This window comes from Grammomys surdaster, unplaced genomic scaffold, assembly GCF_004785775.1.
Source record: "Grammomys surdaster isolate TR1022 unplaced genomic scaffold, NIH_TR_1.0 238, whole genome shotgun sequence".
Lineage (NCBI taxonomy): Eukaryota > Metazoa > Chordata > Mammalia > Rodentia > Muridae > Grammomys > Grammomys surdaster.
In genome coordinates, this window is record NW_021604683.1 from 318,088 (window position 1) to 339,841 (window position 21,754).

At 40.1% G+C, this 21,754-nt stretch overlaps 1 pseudogene; it reads left to right on the forward strand.

Annotated features, from left to right (window-relative positions):
- The first annotated feature begins 18,564 nt into the window (after window positions 1-18,564).
- LOC114626594 lies at window positions 18,565-21,474 on the forward strand (annotated as a pseudogene).
- Window positions 21,475-21,754: the final 280 nt, after the last annotated feature.

Here is a 21,754-nt window from a genome sequence, read left to right on the forward strand (position 1 = left end):
TTTCTTATGAGTCTCAACCTCAGCTGGCTGATCCCCAAATAAAGCCTTTTGCAGTTTGCAGCAAGGTCAGTCTTTTGCAAGTTTCTGGGTGACCATAATCTCCCATGACTTGAGTGAGGTCTCCGTTCATGGGGGTGTTTCACTGGGACCTTCGGGACTCCTGTCTAAAGCTGTGGAAAATACCTATAAAAACATGGGTTCAAAAATATGCAATCCTCAAAAAACGATTATGCAATTTGAATTATGAGGGGCTTCACAAATCTAAAGGAAGAAAAGCATGTGTGTTGTAGCCAACTTCTCAGAAAGATACTAAGGAAAGAGATAAAGAGATTTAGGGAGTGGTGATCACAATGAAGACCTCCGCAGAGGGGAGACCCTCACTCAAGTCTCAGAAAGTCGCAACCACCCAGTAATCTGCTCGAGACACCGTATACCAAAGCAAAAGCGAGGTTTATTCGGGCATCTGACAGCTAGCTGCCGGTCAATTCATATGCCCACGCAGGAGATGAATTGACCCCAAAAGACAGTTTGAGAGGGGTTTTTAAGGGGAAAACCACAAACCAAGGAATGGGGAGGGGGATGAGGGGTTGTTAAGGTGGCATAACATAAAAATAGTGGAACAGTGAGGCATGAGGGCAATACCCCAAATACTGGATGTCAGGCCTCTATCCCCGCCTTCGCAGATTAGAATTGCCACAGCCCTTCTATACTTAGAGAAGGGAGGAGATGTCAGGGGCAGCCCTGCTTACACACTGTAGGCCTAAAATCAGCCATAGGCCTAAAATCAGCATTGGGCCTGTCATACATGTATACTAACACCAAGTCTTGGGTCTCAATGGAAGAACATTGAAACAGATGGCTATAAGCTAATGTCAATGGGCAGCTTTTGTGGAAATTTATAAGCCTGAGTGGTCATGGACCTTGTAAATAGGTAGCCTTGGCAGACAATACCAGCTTAGATGGGGACAAGCGAGTCATAGGCAGAGTCATGGTGACTTGTCCCCTAAACCTTCACCCAGCTAATACCTGGTTCTGAAAATATCTGTATTCCAACTGATCACCTACACTCCAGTGTCATTCCCTTCCCCACGTCCTGCCTTTCTGTGTTTATACACCTGTGTGAATTAATTATGATTTGAGAAAAAATTTAAAAAAGAAAAAAAAGAAAAAAAAAAGAAAAAAATATAGTGGAACATTCCAAAGGAACCCAACCTACATGAGTCAGGATCAGGTGAAAACTCTCTGTACCCTTATCTTTCTCAAGAATGTGGTCCTGCCCTGTTACTTCGGCCTTGCCCTGTCACTGCGGTTCTCAGCTTGGTTCCCAGCTTGGTTCTCAGCTTGGTTCCCAGCTGGCTAACTTGCATTCTAGCCAGTTCCCGTAACTAGCCTGTCCACATTCTTAACTTGCTTCATGACTCTGTTTCTCAGAAAAATTTTCATGTCCTTATAAAGAAAGCCTAAAGAATATTTTATATGTCTAAAAAGGATTCTATATACCCAACATCTATAATTTTTCACTCTACAACAGGAGTTCCCACTCAGTTAATGTATTTTTTGTTTATGCTTACAAAGGCAGACAGATTACTGAGTTCTGGGTCAGACTGGCACAGAGAAAGGTTAAACCTAGGTTTGATAGAAATAGTAATTTCAGGACTAGGTCCCACCCAGCTAGTTTAGGATCAGTGCATAACAAAGGCAGGAAGATCTGTGAATGCTTTTGCAATGTTCAAAGGAAATGTGTGCTTGCTGCCCCCACAAAGGATTAAGCATCTAGATAATGGGATACTGATTCTTAAGAAAATCAAAAGAAACTTGGAGTAAATGACTGGATTGACATGTAAAATAAAAGACAGGATTTGTACCCTGCAAGAGGTGAACTATTCAGAAAAAATTTTTAAGAACAATAGGAGATAACTGCTTGAAGAACCATCTCCAAAAGAACATAAAAGAGGGAGAGAGATAGAAAAAGGATTATGACAAACTTTGGAACATTTGTCCTCTTGGATGGGAGAGGCTGATTAACATTCCTCAGACTACTTGGAAGGGAATCCTCCTGCAGGGGTGGATGGCCCAGAGGACATAGATACATTTTGCAGAACAGACAAACCCTTGCCACCTACAGACAAGGGAAGTCCTTGCCACTTCATTCCCTAAAGACCAATCAGTTTAAAAAGTGATATTATTCTGCCAGTCACATTGTGCCTAATGGATATTGCCCTATGGACTATATAAAAGCTCACTGAATGAGCAGCACAGGCTTACTTCTCTTTTTGGGGTGCAGGGTGGCCCCAGCATGCTGGAACATTAAAAATTCCTCTTGGATTTTGCAGCAATCACTCCTGTCTGCATGGTTCTCTCGGGGGTCTCCAGTACATTAAGGCTCTGCTCGAAAGAGTCTTACAGGTAGAGAGAGAGACAGAACAGAGACACAGAGAGACAGAGAAAGGAGAGAAAGAGAGACAGAAAGAGGAGAGGGGGGAGGGAGAGAGGGAGAGGGAGAGGGAGAGGGGGAGGGGAGGGGGGAGGGAGAAAGAGAGCGAGAGAGAGAGAGAGAGAGAGAGAGAGAGAGAGAGAGAGAGAGATGTCTGAAGATCTCCAGAGACAGCAGATCAGAGAGAGAGAAAGCAAAACAGAGAGAAAGCAAGTTGGAAAGCTGTCTCTGCAGAGCATAGACCACCAAATTGGACCCATGATTTGACTGTCAATCTGTTGTTTTAACTACTCTCAGAAACCCCTTTGTCTCGAGCCCTGACTCTTATCTGTCACGAGCAGGTTGTGATAATGTGTTGGGAGCCAACTCCTAGCTGAAAGCGGCTATCATCTTTGCAGCCATCTCGAGCCATATACCCTGACAAGAAACTTGTTTTCAACAGCCCGAAACAGCTGAGCACACTCTGATAAACATCTTTTTTTTCTCACATATCTTGTTTTGCTGTTTAGTGCCACCCACAGCTAGGCGCTCATGGTCTCCTCACTGCTAGCTAGGCACACGTGATATCTACGCTGCAAGGCACATGATGTAGTGCCTTTGCCTTCAGCTGTGCTTGTCCATGAGGGCAAGGCACGTGGTAAAGGGTATAAATACCCAGGAATTCCTTTCAATAAACGAGACTTGACGAGACTTGATCAGACTCCCTGTTTTGTCTTCGTGTCTCTCGTCCCCACTCTCTCTCTTGCTAGACCCTGATCCATGGACCGGAGTAGCAGAAGAGGCCATTACAAAGTGGCGCCCAGAACATGAGGCAGCTTGGGTGGCTACAATAAGGTTTTAGTAATCCCATAGGGAGAGAACTGACAAGTCCTTCTCTACTCAGGGACTGTAGGCTGGATTTGACCTTGAGATTATCAGTTCCATGAGTGTGAAGAGAGCACACCAGAGACAGAGGTTTTGGAATTCAATTGCTCTTTAATGACTTACAACAAGCAATATATTATTACCAGTGCTAAGGCTATCGCTACCACAAGGTATTGCCACATTACTTATGCATTGCCTCTCTCAATATTGGCACAATGAATACAAATAGCAAATTGCTAATTACCAAAGAAATAAGCATAGCAACAAATACATTATTCATTTGTAGATTATACGACCTGAATCCTTATGATGGTCTTGGTCACAGGTCCCCAGTCCATGAAGGTGGGGTCAGGCTATGGCTTCCAACCAGTTGAATTGATAATTTGTCCTCTTAGGGTGCTTGACCACAAAGTTGGGGCTTGACCACAAAGTTGAAGGCGTTAGTCTCAACTTTTAATGATCAGGTGTTGAGGAGGTCTGAGGATCACACTAGTCAGTCATAGTTACCAGTGTGATAATGTGCTCTGGTAGGGCTCCTCTTTTATGTTTGATTTGGCATCCCTGCTGATGTGTGTGGCTGATAACCACACGTGTCTGGTTATCGAAGGGCTCTGACCTCATTACAGCTGGTTATCACAGTTCAACTTCACTTCAAGACTTGTCTCTACAAGTTTCCTATTACAAAATGGAGTCAGTCCTGTTAAGGGCCTGCTCCTTATACCCTTCTAAGGTTAGGCTTGGTCGTTGAGAACAAAGGTATATTTTGATATCACTGATTTTTTTGTCAGGACTTACAGAAAAAAAGTCTCTTTTATATAACCATATAAGTCAATGCCAGGCCCTATCTTATACACAACTATTTTGATTGTTAGTTCTTATGGAAATGTAGTTACAGAGTGTGGTGAATTGCCAAGCGAGTGCTAGGACAGGAAAAGGGTTTGAACAGTGAGTGCACTTAACAACTGAATGATCCCTGGAGCCCACTAACCTACTTTCAATAGAATAAAAGAGGACATTATACATAAGGTACTCCAAATACAAGGACCAGCTTTGAGGAAAGCTGCATGAAGATAGTGGAGTTTGTAGAAAAGAAGCTATGTGTGCTTCAGGAGACAGAGCTAGAAGTGTGAGAATACCTAAGACCTTAGAGTCAGGGCAATTTCATCATAATCTCAAGTTGCTGAACAAGAAGCTATGAGTGTTGCTGTTTTTCCTGTTGAATTTTGGTCTTGTTTGGTGTGCTCATTCTTTCCTATGCTCTGACTCTTTCTGGTAAGGCCTGTTTCTTTTGTAACACTGTATGTTGGAAACATAATGGTCTTTCTTAAGGATATGGTACAGTGTGGTCTGATAAAACAGTTTTCACTTTTGAAAAAACATGTGGTAATTAAATGATAATGGTTCCTATAGACTCATATGTTTGAAAACTTTATTGTGGAACTGTTTGGGATGGAACATACTTGTGTTATTTTTGAAAGAGGTGTGTCACATGGATGCATTTTCAGTCTTTAATATCTTCTGACCATGCGTGTATTCCTCTTGTCTGAGGTTCAAAATATGAATGCTCATCTCTGCCTGGTGCCATGTGTTTATACTTCCAGTACTGACTCTAACACTTTGGAACTGGAAGTCTGATTTTATGCCTTTAATTATAATTTGCTTTTTCCATAGTGTGTTTTATGAAAACAGTAGAAAGGTAAATATACAGAAATATTCTGTGGAAGATCAGAACACAGAAAACCATCCTTTCCAACTATAGAAAGAAGGGAGGAATATTTTCCAAACTTTATCTCTAGAGCAGTTATGATCTGCCCCTTGCCTCTGAATTAGGAGTGATCTTAATACTCACAGTTATTGATTTCCCTGAAGAAGCAACCCCTTTAAGAACATTCTCATTTACTTCTAAACCAACAAATACCAAATAATGAATCAGGTCCATCTTGTATTGAAGACTCTTATGTAAGGAAGGAAGACCCAAAGACACAGGATTAAATAAATACTACTCTTTATTACCGATTCAATAAGTGTTGTAAATTTGTAGTCTACTTAGTGAATGAAGGTTAGTTGGCATTCTAAATGAGAACCTGTCTCAAGAAAGAAAAGGAAGATAAACAATCAAAACTGTAATTTTAAGAGCCAGTTAAAGACTATTTTTTTTCCTGTTCCAAATTATTCCTAAAGGCAAAATTTCGATAATGTTTATATTGTTATCTATGGTGTTTTCTCCAATCATGAGCCATGTTAAAGAACAACTTGTAATTTTGACTTGTTTTTCCTCAAAAATCTTGAGGTATACATGGTGCAAATTGTTTCCACTGTTTATGGTATGTTTTTAGAACTACCAGATTTTTAATTAAATTATTAACTGCAGAACAATTCCAGTTTTGCAATCACCTACTACATACTTTGACCTTGATTTGAAAATAAAAATTTCCTGTTTTTACTCAGCATTGATTGTCTCCAAATTCAGAAGTATCTGGAAGATTAGCCTAGAAATAAAATAAATTTTTACTTCACATTATTTAGGTCATTGCTCCTTGGTTCTTGACAGTACAGCCATATCTACTGTTTAAAAAAAAAAATAGGTCGGGCTGGTGAAATGGCTCAGTGGTTAAGAGCACTGACTGCTCTTCCAGAGGTCATGAGTTCAAATCCCAGCAACCACATGGTGGCTCACAACCATCTACAATGATATCTGATGCTCTCTTGTGGGGTATCTGAAGACAGCTACAGTGTACTTACATATAATAAATAAATAAATAAATAAATAGTTTAAAAAAAATAGGTCTATTTGAGATGAGTTATACTACGCAAGTGACTATGTAGACCAGTGTGGCCTCAAATTCATGGATATGAACTTGCCTCCAAACTGCTGGGATTGGTAGCACAAGATATTATGGTTGTCAATAGTCATTTTGAAAATGATAGTATGGCATTGGCTCTAAACACGTGAAATGACTTTAAGAATCTTTGTACTGTACCAATTCCCCAGTACAATTTTTATCATGTGATTAATTTTTAATTTTGATTTTCTTTTCCTGAGTCTATATGTGTGCGTGTGTGTGTGTGAGTGTGTGTGTGTGTGTTGACATGTATCATTGGCTATCCTAAAACTCAGTGATCTCCCTGCCTCTGAGTTCTGAGCACTGCACCTGAAGAAATTCATTGCCAATAATCTCTCTCTCTCTCTCTCTCTCTCTCTCTCTCTCTCTCTCTCTCTCTCTCTCTCTCTCACACACACACACACACACACACACACACACATTCTCACTGTTACACAGTCATTTGTATAATTGTTTTGCCTCTGTGTTTGTTTTTGTTTCCTGCAAATCCTTGTTGGCTAGAAAGACCAGAAAGGATAGGAGATGATTTTGGAACCATAGAAACTTGATTTACAAACAGGAGGGAGCTGCATCAAGTACTGCGACTGAAAATTGGTGCTCTGAAGGAAACTGCATTGCTCTTACTTTCGAAGGTATTTTCCACCCCAAGTTTTCTATTCCTGAAATATTCCTGTTGAAAGCATTCTAGGTTACCTGAGGGTCTAATGTCTGCTATAGGGATCTCTTCAGGTATCACATAGGAAAGCAAACCATGATAATAGATGAGACTGAAACCCAGTGCACAATGACTTTTATAACCTAGACCATACTGTTGAAGTCTATTACACGTGAAATCTTTGCCAGCATATTTAGAACACAGTACAATTTGGGAAAAGATTTACAGGTGATAATCAGTCCAATTAGGTAAAAATGCAATTAAATAAAACTGCTTTTACATTTGACCATTTTAGAAGAATATGTGACTTAACATTCATAGGAGTAGGCAAAACTATGTGTAAGCATATCCAGATTCCCTCAGTAAAATCTCAATGCTCCCTGTGTTGAAGAAAGGCATTGCTTTAGAAATGGCTTCTTTGCTCCCCTTACCTGCCACAGGGGAAACAAACAAACAAACAAACAAACAAACTTTCCCAGCTGTTCTGTTTTGTCTGTTGTGTTAGCTCTTCTTGATACTCAAATTGAACACATGTGGAATTAATTAATACCCAAAGAGTTGGGTAATGTGAGGAATTTTTCCTCATTATACCTTTGGTCCTAGGAAGAGTATTTATTTATTTATTTATTTATTTATTTATTTATTTAGGTTTTTCAAGACAGGGTTTTTCTATATAACCCTGGCTGTTCTGGAACTCACTCTGTAGACCAGGCTGGCCTTGAACTCAGAAATCCACCTCCCTCTGCCTCCCAAGTGCTGGGATTAAAGGCGTGTGCCACCACAGTCAGGCAGGAAGAGTATTTTTAATCTGGGAGTTTTGAGGTGACAAGATCCACCTTTTATCTAGGTCACAGCTTGTGGTAATAGCCTACATATATAAAGGACATTGAAGATGATAGCTCTTTCTTTTTTTCTGGGTGGGGAGGTTCAAGACAGGGTTTCTCTGTACAGCCCTGGCTGTCCCAGAACTCACTCTTTAGACCAGGCTTGCCTTCAACTCAGAAATCCGCCTGTCTCTGCCTCTCACGAGCTGGGATTAAAGGCATGTGCCACCACCGCCTGGCTTTTTTTTTTTTCAATTTTTTTTCAAAGATTTATTTATTTTATGTGTGTGAGTACTCTGTCACTCTCTTCAGACACACCAGAAGAGGGCATGATATCCCATTACAGACGGCTGTGAGCCACCATGTAGTTGCTGGGAATTTAACTCAGGGCCTTTGGAAGGGCAGTCAGTGCTCTTAACCACTGAGCCATCTCTCCAGTCCAAAGATGATAGCTCTTTCTTATTGTCTTATTGCCCTTCCTCTGGCTAGCAACTTTTTTTTTGTTATTGTTTATTTGTTTTAGTTTTTGGCAATAGTGCTTATTTTTCAAAATTAAGGTATGTACTGAAGATTAGCAGAGATATCCAGCTACATGGACTGAACCACTATATGATTCTTAATCTTTCCATTTGTAGACAGCCACTGTTAGACTTGTTAAATCACAGCCTGTGAGCCAACCTAATAAATGCCTTTTTTACATAATAGAGACTCATTCCATCAGCTCAGATAGTCTGGAAAAACATTATTAATATACCTGTGGATTTGTTGTTGTTTTCATTTTACAGACTCACTGAGAACATTTGCTAATTAAAAAGAGAGCTCCATAGTGTCTGTCATGTATTACCTACTTTGGTCTGAGGTTTGTCTCATAAACATCAGGTGAAAAGTACTTGCAGTTTACCTAATCCCAGCCTGAAGGCACAAAACGAAATATTGTTTTCTAAAATCGTTCTTAATTTTTAATATTCTGGGCAACTGTCCACTTGTGGGACAGATTAGCAACTCCATTGTAATCTTATTTATTTACTGTGAGAGCCATCCAACTTGAATCTAGGAGGAAGTAAAAGTACCTTCTGAGTGTTGTGATTGGAGTTCAGAAAAATTCCAAATTTGCAAAACAGTAAATACTGTGTCACTACCCACATGCGTAGAAGCAGGCAGTTGAGTAGCAAGGATGTGAAGTCTTACTTTCTCCCAGGAGCTTGATGGTAGGACAGACATTAAGTATTGGAGGAGAGGCACTTGTGCTACTGAACTTCAAATCTGCAGCTCTGGAAAACGATTGGCCAAAACTGGAACCACTATTCTGTGTCTGTTTAAGACACTCAAACTCTAAGGGTGGCGATCATGTCGCTCAAGTCTCGCTAGCCAATCAGAACCTCCACATGGACTTGCCAGTCAGAAGAGGAGGCGGCACTTCCGGGTAATAAGCCTGCACGTTCCTTTCAGTAGTTCAGTTGGCATGAGTTTTTCTGTATACGTTCGAAGTGACTCTGCCGGGTGCTGTGAGGGGAGTTCAGGAAAGCTCAGAACTGCAGATATGGTAAGTGCAATGTCATCTCCCACAAATAGGAGAAGAAAGCTGCTTAGCAAAATATGCGTGTGTAGTGGGTCTTCCCGGTGTCTGGATGGTAAGCAGCTGCCAGACACATGCAGCCTCCGGTGAGGTCCTTTGTGGTCTTTTCTACCTGGCCATGGCCTCTGAATAACTTTATTATGGGAGCTGCATCTTCCCCAAACCATTGCAGCAATGGGTTTGACAGGATGCTCAACCTGAGAGCCCTGGTTTCTGTATTATCTTCCCTAATTCTACTCGGAGGAATTAACATGTAGGTGTCAGTTCCATTTGGAGTTGATTTTGTGGAAGTTATAAAAGACATCTCGAGTGTTGGGTATCACTCCAGTATTGAGCTGTGATGTACAAGGGTAGAATTGATGATATAAAAAATTACCAACAGTTAGGAAATATTAAGTGACACTAAGTAGAATTTAGCTGAGTTAGGAGTGCCTATGAAACACCTGACGGGTATGTAGTATGCTAAGCACTCCTCTTAAAAAATTATATAGTAATATACATGTTTGTTTACCACAGTTGTGCAGATATTTGTCTCCAAACCATAACAAAGGGAACAAATTTGATTTACAATCAGCCATTTGGCTCATGCTGGTATCAAAGAATAGGCCCTCAAGCAAGCTGTCCAACGTGACATTATAGGGTCACAACCAACATTAATGCCTGGTGTGCAGTAAAGATCGGGTTTTCTTTTTCTTTTTTCTTTTCTTTTCTTTTTTTTTTTGAAACGGGGTTTCTCTGTGTAGCCCTGGCTGTCCTGGGACTCACTCTGTAGACCAGGCTGGCCTCAAACTCAGAAATCCGCCTGCCTCTGCCTCCCAAGTGCTGGGGTTAAAGGCGTGCGCCACCACTACCTGGCTCGGCTCAAGATCTAATTTTCTTCTTAGAAAATCATAGTTTTGGCACAAGGGCAGGACTATACCTGGTGACAACTCTTTGAAAAGGAAAACACTGTGTGTTGTGGGCTGGTCCAATCTAATAAGGCTTGATCCTAATGTATGGAGAATTGCATATCTCCTTCCTAAATTCTAGCCCCTTAACAGCCTGGAGCCTTAAGCTTTAGGAGCTTTACCTAAGGCCCTGGTGTATTGAATAGAAAACAGTGCTCTTTCTCCTAAGCCAGGGTTAGGGCTGGCAGAGGTGATAAAGCTTCGTGGCCAGGGCTTTTGGGGAGGAGAAGCTTCAGATCCTGAGATTCCAACTCGTTAAAGCGTATGGTGATATGGTTATCAGTCTCAAGTCGACTGTGGTCAGTAATATTTTTTGTAAAGTTGGTGTTTCCTTGTGTGGAGTTGTTTTATTAGAATTCTCCTGGTTTTGTCTCAGTGTATGATAGTTTCTGGTGACTTCATAGAAGTCTCTATTTCTTTCCACTTATCCCCTGTAAGTAGTATACAAGATGTTAGTTTTAAGAAGCTTACTTGACATAGACATAGCTTGTGCAAGTTCTCCCCACCACAGCTGTTGTCATTCTACCTTCTATCTTTCCTGTCTTTCTCATCTTCACTTCCAACTCAGGAACCCATCACTGAAAACTGACCTGCTGTTTCAGGGCTCTGATGCACTTAATCAATGATTCTGGGGAACTTTGCTGTGTAAATCTCCTAGCTGACTTAAGTAGGGTTTTTCTCCACTCCTTATTTAAATTATTCATAATAACCTGGGAACTGAGTCAGAGAGAAATTTGTGGATGACAGCTTATGTTGAATCCAAAAAGTGTTTTTAGATGATTCTTCTTAATATTAGCAAGAGCTGAATCCATGCTGTCATTAAAAAGAATTTTTTTAATTAATGTTTTACTTGTATGTGGAGACATTTTTTCTGAGATGATTTATTAATTCTGGGAGAGCTGCATCTTCTTCCTTTTATAGAGATGTTTGTAAGACAAGCTCTGTTGACTCAGGTAGCCTTGATCCTAGTCTGTTACTCCCCAGGGCTATGATCTTATTTTCCTCTTGATGAAAATTCCTACATTCTTCAGTTAAAAGAATGTATCATTGCCAGGCAGTGGTGGAGCACGCCGTTAATCCCAGCACTTGGGAGGCAGAGGCAGGAGAATTTCTGAGTTTGAGGCCAGCCTGGTCTACAGAGTGAGTTCCAGGACAGCCAGGGCTATACAGAGAAACCCTGTCTCAAAAAACCAAAAAAAACCAAAACAAAACAAAAAAACAAAAAACAAAACAAACAAACAAAAAACCAAACACGTTGTTTTGTAATTGCTCTTTTGAGTTATATAATGAGTGGTAGATGAGAACAGGAGGAATGGCTTACTCTATTCACTGCCAGGTGAAATGGCAGGCAATAGCTATATTACAAGCTAAACTTTAAGGGAGTCTTCTGCAGGTATCAACATTCTGGAGTAGGACCTGATTGAGTCTGAGTGAATAATTTTGTCATTTCACAGGATGTATTTAATAATACATATGATTAAATAAAACTAGATTGGTGGGTGTTTATTTTGGTAAGGTTAGCTTGAGCCAGTGCATAATGAGTTCTCATTTTAGGGCAGGAATTATGTAGATACGAGCAGTTGTTAACACATCTAATTCAGCTCAGAAATGTTAAAACACAAGCCTTTAGCTGAAGCGGTGTGTGTCATGTTATAGATCTCAGCAGTTAACACTACACATACGGTCAAAGTCAAACACCATCTTATTTTTTTGTTTGTTTGTTTGTTTGTTTGTTTTGTTGTTTTTTTGTTTTTGGAGACAGGGTTTTTCTGTGTAGTCCTGGCTGTCCTGGAACTCTCTCTGTAGACAAGGCTGGCCTTGAACTCAGAAATCTGCCAGCCTCTGCCTCGAAAGGGCTAGGATTAAAGGCATGCACCACAACTGCTCTGCTCAAACACTATCTTATTAATGCTGTTCCCTCTACCAGGAAGGGCCCACTCTTTTTCAAAGTTAGTATACCATTCTGTTTTTTCAATTATAATTATTTTGTTAAAAATTTAATTTTTGTTTTTACGTTTTAAATTTCATTTTTTTATTTTGTTTTCTTTCTTTCTTTCTTTCTTTTTTTTTTTAGTTTTTTGAGACAGGGTTTCTCTGTGTAGCCCTGGCTGTCCTGGAACTCACTCAATAGACCAAGGCTGGCCACGAACTCAGAAATCCACCTGATTCTGCCTCCCACGTGCTGGGATTAAAGGTGTATGCCACCACTGCCCGGCTCTATTTTCTTTTCTTATTGAATATTTTCTTTCAACTGTTATCCCCTTTCCTGGTTCTGCCCCTTGAACTCCCTGTCCTATCCCCCCCTCTGCTACTTCTATGAGAGTGATCCCCCCACCTACCCAACCATCCCACCTCCCTGCCCAAGAATTCCCCTACACTGCAGCATAGAGCCTTCACAGGGCCAAAGGCCTCTCCTCCCATTGATGCCCTACAAGGCCATCCTCTACATATGCAGCTGCAGCCATGAGTCTCTCCGTCTGTACTCCTTGGTTGGTCTTTTAGTCCCTGGGATGTCTGGGGGATCTGGTTGGTTGATATTATTGTTCTTCCTATAGGGTTGCAAACCCCTTCAGCTCCTTCGGTCCTTTCATTCCTCCATTGGGCACGCCATGCTCAGTCCAATGGTTGGATTCTAGCATTTGCCTCTATATGTGTCAGACTCTGGCAGAGCCTCTTAGGAGACTGCTATATCAGGTACCTGTCAGCATGCACTTCTTGCCATCCACCATAGTGTCTAGGTTTGATGACAGTATATGGGATGGATCCTCTGGTGGGGCAGTCTCTGGTTAACCTTTCCTTCAATCTCTGCTTCACATTCTGTCTACATATTTGATCCTGTGAATATTTTGTTCCCCTTTCTGAGAATGATGTAAGCACCCACATTTTGGTCTTCCTTCTTCTTGAGCTTCATGTGGTCTTTGAATTATATCTTGGGTATTCTGAGCTTTAGGACTAACATCCACTTATCAGTGAGTGAATGCCATGTGTGTTCTTTCTGATTGGGTTACCTCACTCAGGATGATATTTTTAGTTCCATTTGTCTAAGAATTTCATGAAGTCATTGTTTTTAATAGTTGAGTAATACTCCATTGTGTAAATGTACTACATTTTCTGTATCCATTCCTCTGTTGAAGACCATCTAGGTTCTTTCCAGCATCTAGTTATTATACATAAGGCTGCTATGAACATAGTGGAGCATGTGTCCTTGTGATATGTTGGAGAAGCTTTTGAGTGTATGCCCAGGAGTGATTTAGCTTGATCCTCAGGTATTATAGTGTCTCTGAGGAATGGCCAGATTGATTTCCATATTGGTTGTACCAGCATGCAATCCCACCAACAATGGAGGAATGTTCCTCTTTCTCCACACCCTCGACAGCATCTACAGTCACCTGAGTTTTTGAGGTTAATCATTTTGACTGGTGTGAAGTGGAATCTCAGGGTTGTTTTGATTTGCATTTCCCTGATGACTAAGGATGTTGAACATTTCTTTAGGTGCTTCGCAGCTATTTGGTATTCCTCAGTTGAGAATTCTTTGTTTAGCACTGTACCCCATTTTTAATAGGGTTATTTGAATCTCTGGAGTCTACCTTCTTGAGTTCTTTGTATATATTGGATATTAGCCCTGTATCAGATATAGGATTGTTAAAGATCTTTTTCCAAACTCTTGGTTGCCATTTTTCCTATTAACAGTGTCCTTTGCCTTACAGAAGCTTTGCAGTTTTATATGGTCCCATTTTTTGATTCTTGATCTGAGAGTATAAGCCATTGGTGTTCTGTTCAGGAAATTTTACCCTGTACCTATGTGTTTGAGGCTCTTCCCCATTTTCTCCTCTCTTAGTTTCGGTGTATCTGGTTTTATGTGGAGGTCCTCTTGGACTTGAGCTTTGTACAAGGAGATAAGAATGGTTCAATTTGCATTCTTCTATATGCTGATCTCCAGTTGAACCAGCACTTCCTTGAAAATGCTTCCTTTTTTCCAATGGATAATTTTAGCTCCTTTTTCAAAGATCAAGTGACCATAGGTGTGTGGGTACATTTCTAGGTCTTGAATTCCACTCTGCCCCAATGCGCGGGGCAGTGAACTAGAATCCAGGGGACCTAGAAGAGAGAACTGGAGGACAGGGAATGCAAAAGAAACATGGCTTGTCTATAGGCTGATCAAACCACTGATTTTACTTTTTTCACACAGGGGTTATATGCACATAGAGGCAGGATGTGGGGAAGGGGGCTGATGCAGGTGCACAGGTGTTCAGGGGGAGTACAGATATCTTCCAGAACAGAGTGTCAGATGGATGAAGGTTCAGGAGACAGACCACTATGACTCCGCCTATGATTCACTTGTCCTTATCTAAGTTTGTACTATCCACCAAGGCTACCTATCTACAAGGTCTTTGTATTCAGCCTGCTAATTTTCCACCAAAGCTGCTTGTTTACAATAGCTTCTAGGCATCTATTTCAGTGTTTTTCCGCAGAGACCCACGACTTTGTCCTAGCAGACATGTATGTCAGGCCTATTGCTGAGTTTAGGCCCATGGCTGATTTTAGGCCTAAAGCAGGGCTGCTCTGACACCTTTCCATTTATCTACCTGTCTACCTGTCTGTTTCTATACCAGCCATCCAGGTTTTATCACTATTACTGTATCATAGCGCTTGAAGTCAGGGATTGAGATTCCTCCAGAAGTGTTTATTATTATTATCAACAATGGTTTTTGCTCTCCTGGGGTTTTTGTTATTCCAGATAAATATGCATAGGTGTTCTGATCTCTTACTTGTTTCTATTCTCCAAGATTTCCAAGAAATTAAGAATTTCATTCCTTTTTCCTTCTTTTTTTTTCCTTTTTCTTTCTTTTAGGCTGAAGCTTTCAGCACTATTTATGAGAAATGCTCCTGGTGTTAGGTGAAATGTGCTTCCTTTTGAGTAGACCTGGTTCTCACATATAATTTCTTTTTAAAAAAAGATTTATTTATTTTCTATATGTGAATACATCGTAGTTGTCTTTAGACACACCAGAAGAGAGCATCAGATCCCATTACAGATTGTTGTAAGCCACCATGTGGTTGCTGAGAATGGAACTCAGGACGTCTGGTAGAGCAGTTGGTGCTCTTAACAGCTGAGCCATCTCTCCAACCCCTTCATTCCTTTTTCTAAAGAGATTTCCTATCTGTCTGTTTCTAACATCTCCTGTAGCTCAGGCTTTCCTTATGTCATATAGTTAAGACTTGCTTTGAACTCCTCATCCTGCTGTGCTGCCTGTGCTTGCAATTCATCTTAAACTGAGCTCTGTCTGGTCAGTGAAAAGAAAAAGATCAGTAAATGAGTGTTGTCAAACCTCCCTGGATTAGGGGTGAGGGGATTGCAAATAAGAGGTACCTGTATAAGAATTGAGTTCACTAGCCGGGCAGTGGTGGCACACTCCTTTAATCCCAGCACTTGGCAGGCAGAGGCGGTGGATTTCTGAGATGAAGGCCAGCCTAGTCTACAGAGTGAGTTCCTGGAGAGCCAGGGCTACACAGAGAAACCCTGTCTCGAAAAACCAAATTATCATGTCGTCGTCATCATCATCATCATCATCATCATCATCATCATCATCATCATCATCTTTGAGTGTATACTTACATAATTTCTTCCTTCTTCTCCCTTATGTTAAGTCTAAAACCCTGGGACAAATGACTGTGGGCTTATTTGACAAATCCAAGCAAACCTGGCTGTCTGGCTCTCTCATCATATATCAGTCCTTACCTGTTACTGAATATTGCTGACATACCTCACCCTCTAGCCTAGGAATAGGTCTGCCAGTCTCCAAGATGCTATTCCTTATGTAATCCAATCATAGCTGGTCTTTTCCATCTATCATTACTCTTTCTGATCTCCTTGTCTGGCTCTTGCTTCTCTCTTCCTTCCTCTCTCCACAAGGGTCAAGGTCATGTCAAAGGTAGATTATCCCAGAAATCCCTAGCTCTGGCTATGTTCTCTATTTGTGTATAATAAACTTTCAACTCCACCATGCCAAGGAACAGTGGTGTTCTTTAATTTTTATTTCTTCTTTTTATTTCCATTCCCCTCCCATTAATCACTCCTAGCTTTAAAATTCATAGTCATTTTTTTTTAATTGTTGTTACTCTGTGAATTTGATTGCAGGTTGTCTGCAGGCCTTCCCCAGTATGCAGCAGAGATGTGGACATTGCATGTATAATTGAATATGCAAAGAAAGGACCCTGTGCCTTTTAATAAGGAAAATAAGTGCTCTGGGAGACTAGAATATTCAATTAAATTCAAATTTCCCAAACTAGGGCTCTTTCTGCCCCTGTGGAGGAACTGCAGAACTTGGAAGGCTTCAGCAGTCAGAATCATTTGTTCTGTGATCCTCCAGTGGAGGAACTGCTGTTGTCCTAAGACGTAACTGTGTTTTCCAGCTGATGAGGGACTCTGGCCAGACCTTTCTATCAGGATCTCTAGTGAATATTACCTTGTAAGTTCTTTACAGGATTCTCTTCATATCCATCTGTTGCAAGCTGTGAATAAGACCAAAAGCCATGCCTTGGTGATTGTGAGTGTCTCCCATGCCATACCAGGAAGAGGAAGTATACTGAGCTATCTGAGTTTGATCTCCTGATACTAAGAAAGACTTGGGTCAGATTGTGGTTCTGTTCATCCATGTGGTGATCAAACCAAAACCCTTTGGACTGTGATCCTTCCTGAGTGTAGATTTACAGAGGTGGGGGAGGCTCCTTAGCCCTGGGAGTGGTAAAGTGTAGAACTTAAATGTCACTTTCTCGTTTTTATATGTAGGCATTGTTTTTGCTGTGCAGTAGGATGACATTGGAAAAGGGATGGTTTGTTTTCTAGAATTTCAGGATTGTATACATTCAGTTTTGTGTGACTAATTTTATAAATTGTTTAGAACCTAGCGGGAAAGAGGTGATAACCATCATCCTTCAGAAATATTTGATTAGAATCCTGTTACCTTTCTATTATGTTCAGTGAAAATGGCATGATTCACAGAAGTTCAATTCTTGGTTACAAAAGGAGCTTCTGAGATGCAGAAGTTTTCAGGTGTGCATTGTGCTGGTTGGGTAGATAGGACAGATTCCACATCTTGTAACATAATGTATGTGGCAGGAAGCAGACATTATATTATCATTCAACATTGTTTTGTGTGTGGGCTTCAGTGAGACTAGTTTTACCTGAAATCACTAAAGGTCATGAAGAACTACAGAGCCTTAGCCCACCTTTCTGATCACCTACATTTACAGAGTGACCTAAAGCATTGGGCCTCTCTGATTGGAAGACAGATCGATAGTATGTGGAGGGTCAGAAATCTAATATTTTAGTGGTCACTTTGAGTTACTTTTGTAGGAGTCATGAAATCTCTTTTTATTTTATTTGTAAACACACACAAGCACAGGTAACAGTAATCAAGTTCACCGTTTTCTTGGTGTAGATTCTTAGCTTGAAGAAAACTTGAAAACTGGTCACATGGAAAGGGGCAGAAGAATTATTATATTGTGGTGCTTTGGGGAACTATGAGTATTTGGTCTAGGTTAACAGATAATGTGGTGAGACTTTGGACAGTTTAGTCTTCTGGAGGACTGGCCTGTGATTAAGAAGGGGGTGTCTGCCAATAGTTGTGGGTTCAGACACAGAGACTGGGCAGGAAGTGAAGGGGAGATGGAAATGGTCTTTTGTATCTATAGGAGGCATGGGAAAGTAAGAAGACAGTGCGGTCTTTTTTTTTTTTTTTTTTCAAGACAGGGTTTCTATGTATAGCCCTGGCTGTCCTGGAACACACTCTGTAGACCAGGCTGGCCTCAAACTCAGAAATCCCCCTGCCTCTGCCTCCCAAGTGCTGGGATTAAAGGCGTATGCCACCGCAAAGCCTGGCAAAAGTTCCCTGATACTGTGTTGCAGAGCTTTAGGCAACTGTGAGAACTGGGTCTTGGGTAACAGATAGTCAGATGGGTCTTTAGTCAGACTGCTTAGTCTTCTGGAGGACTGGCCTATGATTGAGTAGGGTGTTTCTGCCCATAGTTCAGGGCTCAGACAGAGATGGAGCAAAAAGAGAAGGTAAGTTGGAAATGGTCTTTTGTATCTACAAGAGGCATGGACAGGTGAGAGGAAACTGCAATCTTAAGGGTACCCTCATGTACTGGATCTTAGGGAACAGAAAGAGAGGAAAGTCTGGCAGGATTCTACATGGTCCCATACCCAACATCTTAATACAGGGGCATCAGGTTCTCATAGATCATTTATTTGCTTCTACATTTACTTAAGTTTTTGTTGTTGTTCAACTGTTAAAGGCTGTTTGCTTACTGTGTGGGTTGACATGTCAGTCAGCAACTATTCATGTGGAAGTACACATTTACACTGTTGTCAATATCATACTTTCTTATATACACACATATTGGATCTTTTAGGATATCGTGACCTGTGAGGATGTGCATGTGAACTTCACTCGGGAAGAGTGGGCTTTGCTGGATCCTTCTCAGAAGAGTCTCTACAGAGATGTAATGCTAGAGACCTATAAGAATCTCACAGCTATAGGTAATATTGTTTCTTTGTTATTGTTATTTTTTTTTATAATTTCAGTTGAGAATGACGAACAATGTGGTGAATAAATCAGACATGGTTCTAAAGTTCAATTAATTAGTAACTTAAATGTTGCCTAGTTTTCAATCATGTAACCTACTTTCTTTGGTACCATATTTTAGGCTACATTTGGAAAGAACATACTACTGAAGACCATTTTCAAAGCTCTAGATGTCATGGAAGGTAATATTCATGTGCAAACTGATAAGAAGATGCCTATGAAGAAAGTTTAATATGTGCTGCAAGTTGTAAATAAAACCACTAGGGTAAAATAAGCACATCTTTAAGTTATGAATGGTTATTAAACCTCACAAGACCATGTATGTTTTTGGCTGGTATCCAATTTGTGTTTGCAAGGAGGTTTTTAAGTTCAAAGACACAGAAACAATGGTTTAACTGATATGCCACTCTTTGAATCAAGCCCAGTAGAACCATGCTATAGAAGTACAAGTCTGTTCTGTCTCATATGACTTAGTTATTGCAAAAGGGAAAAACTTTGATCAGGTAATAAGTGTATGTCCAAAACCTAGTAATAAGCAAATAATCCATAGTAATTCTGTGAATAATGGTATAGTTGTAATAACATTGCTAAATTTAGTGAGATGAACTATTTATGAGATTGAAGGATGGCTTTGTGGAGAAACCTTAATCCCTAAACCACATCTCTATTAGGAAAAAAGTGTCAAACTCTGAGTGTAATGTGGAAACCTTTCACTTGTTAGACTACTTTTAATATAGATGTCATAGGTCACAAAAGATACAAGCCATGTGAACATACAAATATTGAAAGAAGCAACATACCTTTCTCTCTCTCTCTCTCTCTCTCTCTCTCTCTCTCTCTCTCTCTTTGGTTTTTTGAGAGAGGGTTTCTCTGTGTAGTCCTGACAGTCCTGGAACTCACTATGTAGACCAGGCTGGCCTCGAACTCAGAAATCCGCCTGCCTCTGCCTCCCAAGTGCTGGGATTACAGGCATGCGCCACCACTGCCTGGCCATACCTTTCTCTTTTCCAGAACAATTAGAAGATATGCAATACACCCCTCTTAGAGTAGGCATTCTAACTGTGCTATAAGTTTATAAATAGTTTCCCAACATTATTGTGGACATTTACCAACTCAAACTGCTAAAAATCTTTATTAGAATTAGGGAAGTAGAAAATTTTCTGTTTGCATTGTTTCATGTTCCAAATGTAGTATGACTCACATGATAGAAAAATTTATGGATGCAACCAGTCTGCAAATGCTGTGAGTTCTTCTTGTTCTTATAAAATATGTGAATAACCTCTTATAGAAAAAGCATGGTATAAATGTACACCAGATAATCAATTTTTTTCCCATTCCATGAATCTTCAAAGATGTAAAACTACCCATAATGAAGGAGAACACCTTTGAATGTAAACAAGGTGATATAACATTAAGATCAGATTGCTCTTTTTAATTAAACTAAATTGTAAAAGAATTCATACAGATTAATAGACCCATCAGTACAATGAATGTATGAAAGTTTTCACATGTGCCAATTGTTTTTGCAGGCATGAAAGAAGTTGTACTGGAGAGCAACCCTCTGAGTTTATTCAATGTGGTAAAGCTTTTGCATATCAGAGTCATACTCAAAGGCATGAAAGAACTCATAATGGAGAAAAACCCTATGAATGCAACCAATGTGGTAAAGCCTTTGCAGCAAGCAGTGGTCTCAAAAAACATAAAAGAACACATACAGGGGAGAAACCCTATGAATGTGACCAATGTGGTAAAGCATTTGTACAAAGCAGTGTCCTCCAAATACATAAGCGAATACATACAGGAGAGAAGCCCTATGAATGTAACCAATGTAGTAAAGCCTTTGCAAGAAGGAGTACTCTACAAGATCATAAAAGAACACATACAGGAGAGAAACCTTATGAATGTAGCCAGTGTGGTAGAGCTTTTATACAAAGCAGTAATTTCCAAAGACATAAACGAACACATACAGGAGAGAAACCTTTTGAATGTAACCAGTGTGGTAAAGCCTTTGTACAAAGCTGTTATCTCCGAATACATAACCGAACACATACAGGAGAGAAACCCTATGAATGTAACCAATGTGGTAAAGCCTTTGCAGGAAAGAGTCATCTCCAAAGACATAAACGAACACATACAGGAGAGAAACCTTTTGAATGTAACCAATGTGGTAAAGCCTTTGCAAGAAGGAGTACTCTCCAAAGACATAAACGAACACATACAGAAGAAAAATCCTATGAGTGTAATCAATATGTTCAATCCTTTGCCTGAAGCAGTGATCTCTAAATATATAAAGGAACTCATGCAGTTAAGAAACTCTATGAATGTAACCGATGCGGAAAAGTTTTTGACAAAATGGTGGCCTTCAAATACAAAGGAGAACAGCACATACATGCAATAAACTTTATGAATGTATTTAATGTGTTAAAGCCTCTTCAAGCAGTTCTCTCCAAATACATAAACACATACAGGAGATAAACCTTCTGAATGTACCAAAAGTGGCAAAGCTTTTTACAAAGTAGTGGTCTCCAATATCATAAAAGAAAATGCACAAGGAGAACCTTTTTTAATGTAACCAATGTGGTAATGCCTTTGCACAAAACAATGATGTCCAATACATAAATGAACACATATAAGAAAGAAACCTTATGACTGTAACCAATGTGGTAAAGTCTTTGCATATTAGAGTCCTTCTCAAATACATAAAAGAACATACAGTCCGGAAAATCCTGTTGAATGTAACTAATATGGTAAAGACTTTGTTCATTGCTGTCATCTTCAAATACAGAAAAGACATAATGGAGAGAAACCCTAAGGATGTATTCAGTATGTTAAAGGCTTTTCGTGTAAAAGTGTTCTCATATACCATAAAATAACATATAACACACACAGGTGAGAAACCCTATGAATGCAATGAATATAGTAAAACCTTGCATATCATGGTCATCTTCAATACATAAAAGAACAGCTAGAGAGAAACCTTCTAAACTTAAGCAGTGTGGTGAAATCTTTGCTTGTAGTCATAT